The following is a 14,391-nucleotide window of genomic DNA, read 5'->3' as shown; positions in this document are numbered from 1 at the left end:
TATTCTCCTCCCAGTCCCACCCACCGTCCTTCTCCTAGCCTTAGGCCCTTTCAATAGTTCTGTGATAGGGGAGGTCCTCCTCCCACTTCTGACCCTAATTTATCAGCTGTCAACATGGGTGGCTACATCATCTTCCTCTCTGTTCAGACTTTCAGGGTTTTGTTCTCCTTGTGTCCTCAATTTCCTCTACTTATGACACTCTTCCTTGTTCTCTCCTGCAGGCTTGCAGAGATCTGAGGGAAGGGAGAATTTCATAGTGTAATCACATTTAGGCTGGGTGTTTTAAGGTCTCTCTCTCCAAAATATCAGACTGTGTGTCTCTGTATGCAGTCCTGTTTGATGCAGAAGGAAGCATCTCTGTGGATCCAAAAACATTTCACTGATCTATCCTTGAGGTCAGAGATTAACAGATTATAATAACAACAGCCTTTGTTGCCTGAAAATACCAGCAAGGTGATACTGAACCTGAGTCCAATTAAATTCTATTTCATTATACAAAGAACCAATAACCCTAACAAGAATCATACCAAAAGGCAGGTTGTTTAACAACTAATACTGAAAGAGCATTATTATCAGCACTAATATAATTAATAAGATTGTAATATACATATTCAATTGAATAGGTATCATTGTTCTTAAAATGTCTTACTACAATATTTCCAATTAGCAGTAAATATGGAGGATTAACACAAGCCAAAATAGAAGAATCCTTGATTAATTTAGCAAAGCTACTTGAATTCCTACAGAGAATGCCTTTATATCCCAATGCAGCCCACAATTTCCATACATAGGTTTGCCAATTTTTATTTGAAGTCCTCCAAAGTCTAGCAACAACAGTGTTTCCTAAAACAAAGGAAATATGACTCCCTTTACCAGAAGTGAAGTTCTTAATACCCTTAACAATAGACCAGTCCAGTCCACGACTATAAATGCAGGGCCATTGTCCCAGGAGCAGATGGTGGGAGTTTCTCAATGCATCTTTTTCAAGGAACCATCTTTTGGAGACAAAAGTGTTTATCCCTTTTCTCACAGAGTGTGTAAGTCATTTGAGATGTAAGACTGTCATTCTTAACTCCTGTAGAAAGGGACAATAATATCCCTCCAATGATCCACTTTGTCTGCTTGCAAAGAGAGGCATGAGCTGCCCCACCAATTTTAGAGTAGTAGGCATCCAGACGTATGCTCTGGACAGGGTAGACTTGTAAGCTGTCCTGATGAATACTCTCTCTGGTAAAGCAAAGAGGATGACCTCTTCCTAGTCCTGAAAATCAGTCTGTTTTACTTGTGTTGCTTCAAAAGCAAGAAAACCCAGCAACCAAGTCTTGTTGACATAAACAAAGACTTCTGAATCATCCCAGGAAACAGCATGTAGTAGAGGTAGATTAGGAACATACACCCAATAAACAGTCATCTTGACTTGAAAAGAAGTGTTTTCATTGACATCATCATCATTGTCAGGAGAAAATTCCTCATCCACTTCATGCACCAGACATTCTGGTAACCTGCTAAAAAACATAGACAGATCCTCACCCCCAAATGAGTACAGGGTTGGGTCCATGCCATTGATTTGTTAAATTATCCCTCCATTTTATTTTAGCAAAAGTTTTCTTGGTTTCTCTATGCCAAAATTTATCTGCTGCAGATTTACTATGCTTATCCAAATTGAAAAAAAATGAGAATAAAAATAACATAATAATGATGATTCTCAGGTGTCCAGGGGAGCAGCTCCACCTTTTGTTTTTTCAAATTAATCTTAATTGTTTAGTGGGCATGCTCTACCATGCCTTGTCCTTGAGGATTGTAAGAAACTTTAGTCATATGAGAAACTTGAAATTGTTAACAAAATATTTTAAAAGATTTGCTAGTATACCCTGTTCCATTGTCAGTTTTAAATTGCTTAGGAACTCCTAGAACATTAAAAGCATGTAGACAATGAGTAAACATTTTTTTGCAATTTGTTTTACCTGGTGGCAAAAATAAATCCAGAATAAATATCTATGCAAATATTTACATATTTTAATTGTTTAAATTCAGAGATATGAGTAATATTCATTTGCCAAATCTGATTAGGAGCAAATCCTTTAAGTTTCATTCCCAAATGAGGAATAGGCTGTAACTGAGGACAAGTACTAGAAGCCTTGACTACACCATGGGCCTATTTCTTAGTCAGTCCATATTTATGTTTCAATGTTTGATTATTAAAATGATGCATATTATTGGCATCCAAGGTTCTTTTTAACTGTGAACAACAAACTTTGATGACTTTCTCTGCCAATGCATTTCCTTTAGACAGGGATCCTGGCAAATCAGCCCTCAAATGTCCAATAAAAATGGAAAGTTTTTTTGTATCAAAATATAAATTTTAAAAGTAAAATTCCAGCAGGAGATGTCTGAATTTTACCTGCAGTCTTTATTCTAGGGAAAGACTGCTATATATGTACTATCTGTAAAAATGTTCAAAGCCTGCTTATTAAAATTTGAAACACAGGCATTTTACTTATAACTGTGCTATTTGTTAAGATGAGTTAGACACATAAAACTATTATATTTTAATAAGCATAGGCAGCAACACTTGATAATGAACCATCAGTAAATACTGTTAAAGTATCAACAATTGGGCTAACTTTTGTTATAAATGAAAAAAAAAAACTATAGGTTGCACCTATAAAAACTGAATTAATTTATTTTTTGTTTTTGTTTTTGTGTGATTGTGTGATTGGACTCCGTCATAATAAGCTTACATATGTTAAAATGCCATATATATCAGATCTCTGACAAGTCTGAGGGCCAGCATATTTGAGTTACTCTTTGTCTACCCTTATCAACTGCTCTAAACTTCATCCTATAAAACAAGATATTATAATCTCAATTTTGGTATCATTCAAATATATGTTTTAGAACCATTTTTTTTTTCTAAATCTGTATAGGTAAACTTCATGTTAACTAAATTTAGATTTAACTTTTAAAAAAACTAAACAAAGAGTCTAGGTAAAACTCAGTCTTGTACTAAACTATAATCCTTAGCTTAACTTTAAATCTGTTCTTTTTAAACTAAAATCAAGGAAAACTTTTAATTAAACAATTTATATAGGGGTTAGCAAATCTTATCCTATCATATTGCATTAAAACTTAAGAGCTAAAAAAGGACAAAGTTTTATTTAGAGTTAAACAGATAACTAAGTTTAGCATGAAGCCCACAGCAAAAATGGACTATTCTGGCTGTACCAAATCTATAGGCCAAAAAGAAACAGCATTAAATCATTTATTTAAGTACTCTCAGCCAGGCATATATTTTATATAATAATTTACAATGATGTGAATATAACCCTGAATAAACCTAGACTAGCATGGAACTGTAGTCCTTTTTTTTCCTTTAAAAGAGCATAAGCAATCATTTTGCATTGAAGAATCTCCATCCTTTTTAAATGAAGAACAATATATTTTATGGTTTCTTTATACATGATAGATTGTAATAAATGCAGTTTTTTGTTTAATTGGCTTTAATAGCATGGCTTGGTTTTACTTTGTAAATTCAAAAAATTAACACCAAGGATTTTTAATTTCCCTCAAAGTGTTGAGAAATGGTTTTAAGTTCTTTGTTAGAGTGCCCAAGGATTACTATTTTACAATACCTGATAAATTAAAAAAAAAAATGTTTATATAATTTAACTCTGATGATCCAGAAACAAACTCAGAGTTGTTGATTCAAATTGTCACATGTCTAAAAATATCCAAGTCTACAGATAAACACACACACACACACACACACACACACACACATACATAAGGAACATAGAAAGGTAACATTGTCACCTTAGAATACCCAAATACCATGACTTTGTGAAGCTATGAGACACAATTTCTACAGATTCCAGAAGGAACAGAATCCCCATAGCCCTTTCCACAGCTTCCAGATTGAGAGCTAGGGCCAGCAGCGCTATTATAACACAGATAGGGTACAGTGACCCTTTCCTTTGGTCCCAAAAAGAGTAAAACCATTAGGGGCCTCTTCCCTGGGAACTGGAGCATCCTCCAGATTTCCTGGACCAGACTGGATACTCTCCAAGTATACCAGACCTTGCAAGCTAACCAAAACCAGAAACACAAAGAGAAGCCAAGCCAGCAGACCAAAACAAACAAACAAGCAAACAAACAAACAAAAAAGCCAGAGGCAAATAAAAAAAAAAAAACACGGCATCTGCTTTTTAAATATTTAAATATTGTTTAAAACCTGTTTTTGTAATATTAAAACCAAGCATCATCTTTAGGAGTGAAACCATAAAGCACATTTATAATTTCAAAAGTTAAAACCTGACTTTAAAATTTATCAGTACAATAAATTCAATTTTATTATTATAATTATTATTTATTACTATTATTATTATTATGTAATTTTAATTTATTTAGTTCTCTTTATAACTAAACTTGTTCTCTTCCTAATTGGAAGATCTCAGAGAAAACAGTAATATCCTCCTACAGTTGTCCCATATCTCCTGCATTGTGGCAGGGAAAGCAACTTGTCTTTCTCCCTGTGATAGGCAGTCATCATGAAGCACATTTTTTTTTCTTAGGCATCTGGATCTCCAAAAAGCAGCTTTTCTCATGTTGCCCCTCATTTTCAAGGTGCCTTGTTTGGGTATCAACTCCTTCAGGCTAGTCGAAAAGGGTCCTAATGAAAGAGGGAGTGTAAATTGGGGACAGAGTGGTGAAAAAGGAGACAAGACAGATTCCTGATCAAGTCTTAGTTTACTGAACATCCAAAGAACGCTTATAAAGCAAAGAGTACACTTTTTATTCATAGTAGCAACACATCTGTGCCAACTTGCAAGGCATCCAGAAATTACCTCAATGTTGCAGAAATTTGCTGCCTGGTTCCAAAGGTTGCAGGAGGCCTGATCTATTCTTCTATACTTCTCATGCTCAGAAAACCGCAATGCAAAGACCACCAAGGAAAGTCTCTGAGACATAGAACTTAAAAAAGAGCCACATCTGCCAAAGCCATGAGTCAGAATTCCAATTACCAGACTCCTTCAGAAACCAGACAATTCCTGAAACTAGTTTGGCTGAAACAGAGAAAAGCTGTAATTGTAAAAGGAGAAATGAGGAGAAATAAACTATTTGATAGCTAGTTTTCTTCCAAACTAGTGGTGCCAAACCTCTATGAACAGGATTGCCTTGGCTGACCTGGCTGGATGGGCAGCTATGTCCTACTGAGTGGTCAGTGAGGAACCCTCCTGGTCCAGGTGTTTACATTTAAAATTGGGTCATAAGGACAGTGAAATGTGTTATATGCCTAGGAAGCAAGAGCAAATGTGTTTCCTGCTGTGGTCCTCCAGTCAAAACTTCTAAATGTAGTGTTAGTGCCAGGACTGCTTGTTCAACTATGCCACCTGAGCTCATAAGGTCTGAGGTAGCTTGAGAAGGACTAGTTCATTGCTAGGATTCTCTTTTAAATAATGAGTTCCTGGAAAGTGTGCCTTAAAATGTCAAACTCTGCCCAACTTTAGTAGAATTTTTTTCCATGTTAAAATCATTGTTAAAGTTGTTAAAGTATTATTTTTATTGGTTATGTGGAAATTTCATATAATATACATTACACTCCTTTTCCATTGCTTTCAGTTTCAAATTCCTACTCATGTGCCAATCTAATTTTTTTTCTTTAAAATACTTCAATTGAAGTATGTGTTATTCATCTAATCACTGGCACATGATCAGAGTCTTAGTCCCACCCACCCTCATCCTGCTACCCATATGCCCTTTCTCTATTTCCCTGATAGGGGAGGTCCTCCTTCCCATTCTCTCTGACCCTAGCATATCAGGTCTTATCAAGGTTATCTGAAAGATCTTCCACTGTGACCTAATTCTCAGGGCATTGTTCTCCTTGTGTCCTCAATTTTTTCTAATTAGGACACTTCCTGCCTCATCTTCTGCAGGCTTCCCAGAACTCTGAGGGGAGGGAGAATTCCTTTTATAAATCCCATTTATAAAGGTATTATAAGGTCTATCTCTGCATATTATAGTAATGTGGATTTCTGTATGCAATCCAATTTGATGCAGAAGTTACAATCTCTGTGGATACAAGGACATGTCAAAGATCTATCAGCTGAGGGCAAAGAAAAACATATTTTAGTAACAACAGCCTGGGTTGCTTGACAATTTCCATAGGATGCCCTGGCCCAACAACTCAATCAACTGCATCCCAATCTGCCTAGTGGAAGCCTGATTTGTTCACAATAGATGATCTTTTGGAACTTTTCCCCACACAGTTAGGAGAACTCCTAATAAGTGAATAGAAACTATATTTGCAATTTTGCTTTTTAATAGATTCAACCAGGATTAATTTTCCTTTTCCAATCATTTGCCTGAAAATATCATAATGTCATGTTCTTAGATGAATAATATTCTATTATGGAATTATTGCACATTTTCCCTAAAGGAGATTGTCAGTCCTGTTCTTTAGTCCTTGGGAGTTGTTGAGACTTTAATCATTGTATTAAATGAAAAACTATCATGATAACTATGTTCTTTTAGCCTAAAAGTCCCTCCATCTCCTTCTACTTCTTGGTGATTTGAATTGTAAATTTCCTAGAAGTATGTCTATTTACATGTTTAGTCTCCAGTGTTGAAATGTATGGGAAGTATTAGGAAGTATGGTCTTGTTTGATAATATAATTCCTTTTGTTTCCCTAATTTCTTTTTCAGCCATTTTGTCCTTTGTATACAAAAATAACTCTGTTTTTTTTGGGGGGGTTGTTTTTTTTTTGTTTGTTTGTTTGTTTTTTTGAGTTAATTTTGTATCCAGTAAATTTGCCAAATTTGTTAATCAGCAAGCTGTAAGAGTTCCCATGTAGAATGTTGGGGGTCACTGAGGCATAGTATTGTATCATCTGCAAATAGTGATAATTTAACTTCTTCTTTTCCAATTTATATCTGCTTGATCTCCTTCAATTGTCTTATACTACTAGCAAGGACTTCCAGAACTATGTTGAAGATATGTGGAGAGAGTGGGCAGCCTTGTTCCTGATTTCAGTGGGATTGCTTCAAGTTTTTCTCAGTTTAGTTTGATGATGCCTATAGCCTTGTTCTATATTGCCTTTAATATTTTGAGATATGTGCCTTGTACTCCTTAACTCTCAAATAATTCAGATATGAATGGAGGTAGGATTTTGTCAAATGCTTTTTCAGCTTCTAAGGAGATCATCATGATTTTTTTCTTTCAGTTTGTTAATATGTCTAATCACATTGATGTATTTCTGTATATTGAAACACCCCTGCAAACCTGGATTGAAGCCTACTTGATCATAATAAATTATATCTTTGATGTGTTCTTGTGTTTGGGCAAAGTCATAAAGTACCGAGATTTGACCCTAACAAAGCTAGTGAAAGTCTTGTATGAAAAAAATTTCAAGACTCTGAACAAAGAATTAGAAGAAGATATCAGAAGATGGAGAGATCCCCCATGCTCATGGGTTGGCAGGATTTACATAGTAAAAATGGCCATTTTACCAAAAGCAATCTACAGATTCAATGCAATACCCATCAAGTTACCAACAGATTTCTTTACAAACCTTGAAAGAAAAATTTTCAACTTTATATGTAAAATCAAACAAACCCAGAATTGGTAAAACAAAGTGAAACAACAAAAGGTCTTCTGGAGTTATCTCCATCCCTGATCTCAAGCTGTATTATACAGCAACAGTAATAAAAAAAAATGCATGGTACTTTCATAGAAACAAAATGTTGGTCAATGGAAATTAATAGAAGAAACAGAAAGAAAGCAACACTTATGGACACCTGAGTTTTGACAAAGATGCCAAAACATACAATGGAAAAAAAGACAGCATTTTCCACAAATGGTGTTGGTCTAACTGTCTGTCTACATGTAGAAAAATGTAAATAAACCTATACTTATCTGCCTGCATAAAACTAAAGTCCAAGTGGATCAAAGACCTCAACATAAAACCAGACACATTAAATAGGTTAGAAGAAAAAGTGGGGAAGAGACTTTAATCAATTGGCACAGGAGACAACTTCCTGAACAGAACACTAGCAGCACAGTCTCAGAAAATAACAATCAATAAATGGGACTTTTTAAAATTGAAAAGCTTCTGTAAAGCAAAGGACACAGTCATAGAAACAAAACAAATTCCTACAGATTGTGAAAGGCTCTTCATCAACCAATGTGACTGGTGGCTACTATGCAGTACATATAAAGAACAAAAGGAGTTGAAAAGCAACAAATCAAGTAATCCAATTAAAAAGTGAGGTATAGAGCTAAACAAAGAATTCTCGATCGAAGAATATCAAATGGCAGAGACACACTCAAAGGTATGCTCAATAACATTAGACATCAAGGAAGTGTAAATCAAAACAACACTGAGATTTCACCTTACACTCATCAGAGTGGCCAAGATAAAAAACACGAGTGAAAATACATGCTGGAGTGGTTGTGCAGAAAAGGGTTCCCCCTTTGCTGGTGGGAATGTAAACTTGTATAACCAGTCTAGAAATCAATCTGGCACTTTCTCAGACAACTCTGAGGAGCACATCCTCAAGATCCAGCTATACTATTCCTAGGCATATATCCAAAAGAGGTTCAAATGCACAATAAGATCACTTGCTCAACCATGTTTGTAGCAGCTTTTTTTTTTTTTAATAGTCAGAACCTGGAAACAATCAGATCCCTTGAAACTGAAAAATAGATACAGAAATTGTGATACATCTACACAGGAGAATATTACTCAAAAATAAAAACACAGAAATAATGAAATTTGCAGGTAAATAATTGGAACTGGAAAGATGATCCTGAGTGATCTATCCCAGAAACAGAAAGACACACAAGGTACATACTCAAACATATAGACAGACATATAATATAGGATAAACCTACTAAAATCTGTTCATCTAAAAAAAAGTAATCAAGAGGGAGGATTCTGGCTAAAATTCTCAATCCGCATCCTGAAAGGCAAAGAGGATGGACATTAGAAGAAGGATAAAATAACAGGGAACAAGTTAGGAGGATGCCACAGAAGGCCTCCGAAAGGTTTTGTCCTGCAGAGTATCAAAGCAGATGCTAAGATTTATGTCCAACTGTTGGGCAGAGAGCATGGAATCTCATGAAAGAAGTGTGAAATAGTAAGATATGGAGAGGCCAAGATCTCTACAAGGAGAGCAACAGAACCAAAAATTTAAGCACAGGTTCTTTCCTGAGTCTCATACTCTAAACTAGTACCATACTTGGAGATAACCTGGAACCCCTACACAGACTTAGCCCATGGCAGTTCAGTGTCCAAGTGGTTTTCACAGTAATTGGAACAGGGACTGCCTCTGACATTACGTGATTGGTCTTCTCTTTGATTACCTCTTCCTGATGGTACATTAGCCTTAACAGGCCACAGAAGAAGACAATGCAGCCACTCCTAATAAGATCTGATAGACTCGGATTAGAAGAAAGGAGAGGAAGTACTCTCCTATAAGTGGACTTGCATAGAGGCATGTGTGAGTGAAGGTGAGATTGGGAGGAGACCAGGAGTTAAGGGTGGATACAAAGTGAATAAAGTGTAATAAATAGTATTTAAAATAAAAAAATATTAAAAAATATAATTCCTTTTGGATATATACTATAGAAAAGTGTGCTTTGAGGTTGATATGCCAATTAAAGTGACCAGACAGAAAGAGTCGCTGTCTCTCTGTCACTTCATATCTTTGTTTCTGTTGGTCTCAGTCTCTCTATTTCTGAATATGTCTCTCAAGCTCTCTCTTTCTCTCTCTGTGTCTCTTTCAGTCTCCCTCTCTCTGCCTGTTGCTTGCTATTCAATATGAAAAGCTCTCAGTTTTGGTGAAGGACTACAACAAGATGATTGTTTGACAAGGTGACCACATGGGAGGTTACTGTAAAAATATAAGCAGTGTCCCCATTAAACAATTTTTATTCAAAGTTTGCCTTGATCAGGGAGCATTTTCAAAGAAAATTATTCACTAACTGAGGCCATATCTGTCCTTTAACAAATAATAATTGAGTGTGTGATAATGTAAAACTCACAAGTCAAGGACATGTCATTTATTAATGACCACCTGAAAGAAATATGTGGCCTCACTTCAGCAGCACATATTCTAAATTTGGAAAAAGTACAGAGAAGATTAGCATGGCCCCTGCATAAGGATGACAAGCAAATTTGTGAAACATTCCATATATTTTTGAAGAAATTGAAAAAAGCACAAATACATGAAACTGTATAGAGAAAGAACTTAGGGAAGAAAACAGGAACTACAGAGGTAAACATAACCAACAGACTATAAGATATGAAAGAAAGAATTTCAGGTATGGAAGATACAATGGAAGAAATAGATGCATCTGACAAAGAAAATGTTAAATCTAAAAAAGAACTGACGCAGACTTCCAAGAAATTCAAGACACTATAAAAATACAAAACCTAAGAATAATAGTAATAGAGGAAAAAGAAGTTTCCCTCCTCTAAGGCCCAGAAAATATTTTCAACAAAATCATTGAAGAAAATTTCCCCAACTTAAAGGAGAGGCCAATAAGTATATAGAAGTCTACAGAACACCCAATAAATTAGTCCAGAAAAGAAAATCTTCCCATCTCAAAATAATCAAAAGAGTAAGTATAGAGAACAAAGAAAAAAATACTAAAAGTTGCAAGGGAAAAAGATCAAGTAGCATCTAATCGTAAACCCATCAGAATCACATTTGACTTCTCAACAGAGACTAGGAAATCCCAAAGGGCCTTAACGAACACAATGCAGACCCTAAGAGAACATAGATGTTAGCCAAGGCTACTATACCTAGAAAAACTCTACATTCTCATAGATGGAGAAAACAAGGTATTCAATGAGAAAAACAAATTTCAACAATACCTACACACAAATCCAGCATTACAGAAAACACTAGAAGGAAAAATTCAAGCCAAGAAAACTAGCTACTTTCAAGAAAACACAGGAAAAAATTAGCCTCACTATAGTAAAACAAAAAGCAACCAAGCACACAACCTTATGACCGTATCCAACATCAAAATCAAAGGATCTAACAGCCAATGATCATTAATCTCTCTCAACATCAATGGATTCAATTCTCCAATAAAAAGACACAGACTAACAGAATGGACGCTTAAACAAGACCCAGGAATCTGTTGTGACCTAAGTTACAAAGATAGACATACCTGAGGTTAAAGGCCTGGAAGATGACTTTTCAAGCAAATGAACCCAAAAAGCAAGCAGGAGTAGCAATTCTAATATCTGATAAAATAGATTTTCAACCAAAATTAATAAAAAGAGATGAAGAACAACATTTCATACTCATCAAGGGAAAATTCCATCAGGAAGACATCACAATCCTAAACATCTATGCCCCACACATGAGGGCACCAACATATGTAAAAGAAACATTGATAAAACTTAAAAAAACATATAGATCCCCACATGTTAATAGTGGGAAAGTTCAACACCCCACTCTCAAAGAAGCACAGGTCAACAAAACAGAAATTAAACAAAGAAACAATGTCTCTAACAGAGGTCATGAATCAAATGGACCTAAACAACATTTCTAAACCTTACACCCAAACACACAAAAAAATTCACCTTCTTCTCAGCAACTCATGGAACCTTCTCCAAAATAGACTATATGGTTCATCATAAAGCTAATCTCAACAGAAACAACAAGATTGAAATACTCCCTTGTATCTTACCTGATCACCATGGGATAAAGCTGGACTTTAACAACAACAGAAATAACAAAAAGCCTGCACAAACTTGGAAACTGAACAATTTGCTACTGAATGACAGCTTGGTAAGGTAAGAAATAAAGAGAGAAATTAAAGTCTTCCTAGACGTCAATGAAAATGAAAGTACAGCATATCCAAACTTGTGGGACACAATGAAAGCAGTGCTAATAGAAAAGTTCATAGCACCAAATGCCTTCAAGAAGAAATTTGAGATATCTCATTCAAGCAACTTCATGGCTTACCTAAAAACTGTAGAAAAAAAAATAAGCAGACAAAACAAAAAGGAGTAGACAGCTAGAAATAATCCAACTCAGGGCTGAAAGCAATCAAGTAGAAACAAATGAAACAATTCCAGGAATCAATGTAAGCAAGAGCTGGTTCTTTGAGAAAATCAACAAGATAGACAAACCCTTAACCAAGCTAACTAAAAGGCAGAGAGACAACATCAAAATCAACAAAGTCAGAAATGGAAAAGTGGGACACAACTACAGATATTGAGGAAATCCAAATAATCATTAGGACTTACTTCAAAATTCTACATGCAAAAATTTGAAAATCTAAAAGAAAGGGACAATTTTCTTCATTGATTCTACTTATCAAACCGGAATCAAGTCCAAGTAAATCAATTAAATAATCCTATATGCCCTAAGGAAATAAAAGTGGTAATCAAAATCTTCCATCCAAAAAAAGCCAAGGACCAGATGATTTCAACACAGAATTCTATAAGGCTTCTTCAGAGAAGAGCTAACTCCAATTCTCTTCAAACTATTCAACAAAATAGAAACAGAAGGAACACTACCAAACTCATTCTATGAAGTCACAGTCACCTTAGAACCTGAACCTCACAAAGACCCAAAAAAGAAAGAGAATGTCAGGCCAATCTCCTTCATGAACATTGATGCAAAAATATTCAACCAAACACTTGCAAACTGAATACAAGAACACATCAAAGATATCATCCACCATGACCAAGTAGGCTTCATCCCAGGTATGCAGGGGAGGTTCAATATACGGAAATCCATCAATGTGATCCACCATATTAACGAACTGAAAGAAAAAAAAACACATGATAATCTCCCTCGATGCTGAAAAAGCATTTGACAAAATCCAACATCCATTCATGTTTTAAGTATTGGAGAGATCAGGGATACAGGCACATTCTAAACATAGTAAATGTGATATACAGCAAGCCTATAGCCAACATCAAACTGAACGGAGAGAAACTTAAAGCAATCCCACTGAAATCAGGGACAAGACAAGGCTGCCCACTCTCTCCATATCTCTTCAACATAGTTCTGGAAGTCCTTGCTTTAGCAACAAAACAATTGAAGGAGATCAAGTGGATTTAAATCAGAAAGGAAGAAGTCAAATTATCACTATTTGCAGATGATGTGATAGTATACCTGATTGACCCAAAAATTCTACCAGGGACTCCTACAGCTAATAAACTCTTCAGCAAAATTTCATGATACAAAATTAACTAAAAAAAAAGTCAGTACCATTTTGTATACAAAGGTCAAAAGTGCTGTTTTAGAAATTAGGGAAACAATACCCTTCACAAAAGTTACAAGAAACGTAAAGTACCTTGCTGTAATGCTAACCAAGCAAGTCAAATACCTGTACATAAAAAATTCCAAGACTCTGAAGAAAGAATTAGAAGAAGATATCAGAAAATGGAAAGATCTCCCATACTCATAGCTTGGCAGGATTAACATAGTAAAAATGGCCACCTTACCAAAAGCAATCTACAGATTCAATGAAATTCTCATCAAATTACCAACACAGTTATTTACAGAAGATTTGAAAGAAAAATTCTCAACTTCAAATGGAAAATGATGAAAACCAGAATTGCTAAAACAATGCTCAACAATAAAAGGTCTTCTGGAGATATCTCCATCTTTGATCTCAAGCTGTACCACAGAGCAACAGGAATAAAAACTGCATGGTACTTTCAGAGAAACAAAATGTTGGCTCAATTGAACCAAATAGAAGACCCAGAAATAAACCCACGCTTTATGAACACCTGAGTTTTGACAAAGATGCCAAAACCATACAATCGAAAAATGATAGCATCTTCAACAAATGGTGCTGGTCTAACTGGATGTCTAGATGTAGAAAAATGAAAATAGATCTATACTCATCAGCCTGCAAAAAACTAAAGTCCAAGTGAATCAAAGACCTCAACATAAAACCGAAACATTATATCGGTTAGAAGATACTGTGGGGAAGAGTCTTGAATTCATTGGCACAGGAGACAACTTCCTGAACAGAAAACCAACAGCACAGGCTCTAAGAGTAAAAATCAGTAAATGGGATCTCATGAAACTGAAAAGCTTCTGTAAAGCAAAGGACACAGTCATAAAAACAAAAGGAATTCCTACAGATTGGAAAAGAATCTTCACGAACCTTCTATGTGACATAGGGATAATATCCAGTATACATAAAGAATAAAAGAAGTTGAAAATCAACAAATCAAAGCAAATAAAATATGGGGAACAGAGGAACAGAATTCTCGATAGAGGAATATCAAATGGCAGACAAACACTTAAGCAAATGCTCAACATCATTAGCCATGAGGGAAATGCTAACCAAAACAACCCTGAGATTTCACCTTACACCTATCAGAATGGCCAAGATCAAAAACTCAAGTG

General features: G+C 35.4%; 1 non-coding gene across 1 annotated transcript; it reads left to right on the top strand.

Moving 5' to 3' along the window:
- Nucleotides 1-10,087: 10,087 nt before the first annotated feature.
- On the top strand, nt 10,088-10,197 carry LOC132651692 (U6 spliceosomal RNA). Its single transcript, XR_009589274.1, has one exon. It is a non-coding gene; the product is annotated as a U6 spliceosomal RNA (small nuclear RNA).
- The last annotated feature ends 4,194 nt before the right edge of the window (nt 10,198-14,391 follow it).

Source organism: Meriones unguiculatus (assembly GCF_030254825.1).
Source record: "Meriones unguiculatus strain TT.TT164.6M chromosome Y unlocalized genomic scaffold, Bangor_MerUng_6.1 ChrY_unordered_Scaffold_23, whole genome shotgun sequence".
Lineage (NCBI taxonomy): Eukaryota > Metazoa > Chordata > Mammalia > Rodentia > Muridae > Meriones > Meriones unguiculatus.
The sequence above is the reverse complement of the archived record's forward strand: the minus strand, read 5'-3'. Positions and strand labels throughout refer to the sequence as shown.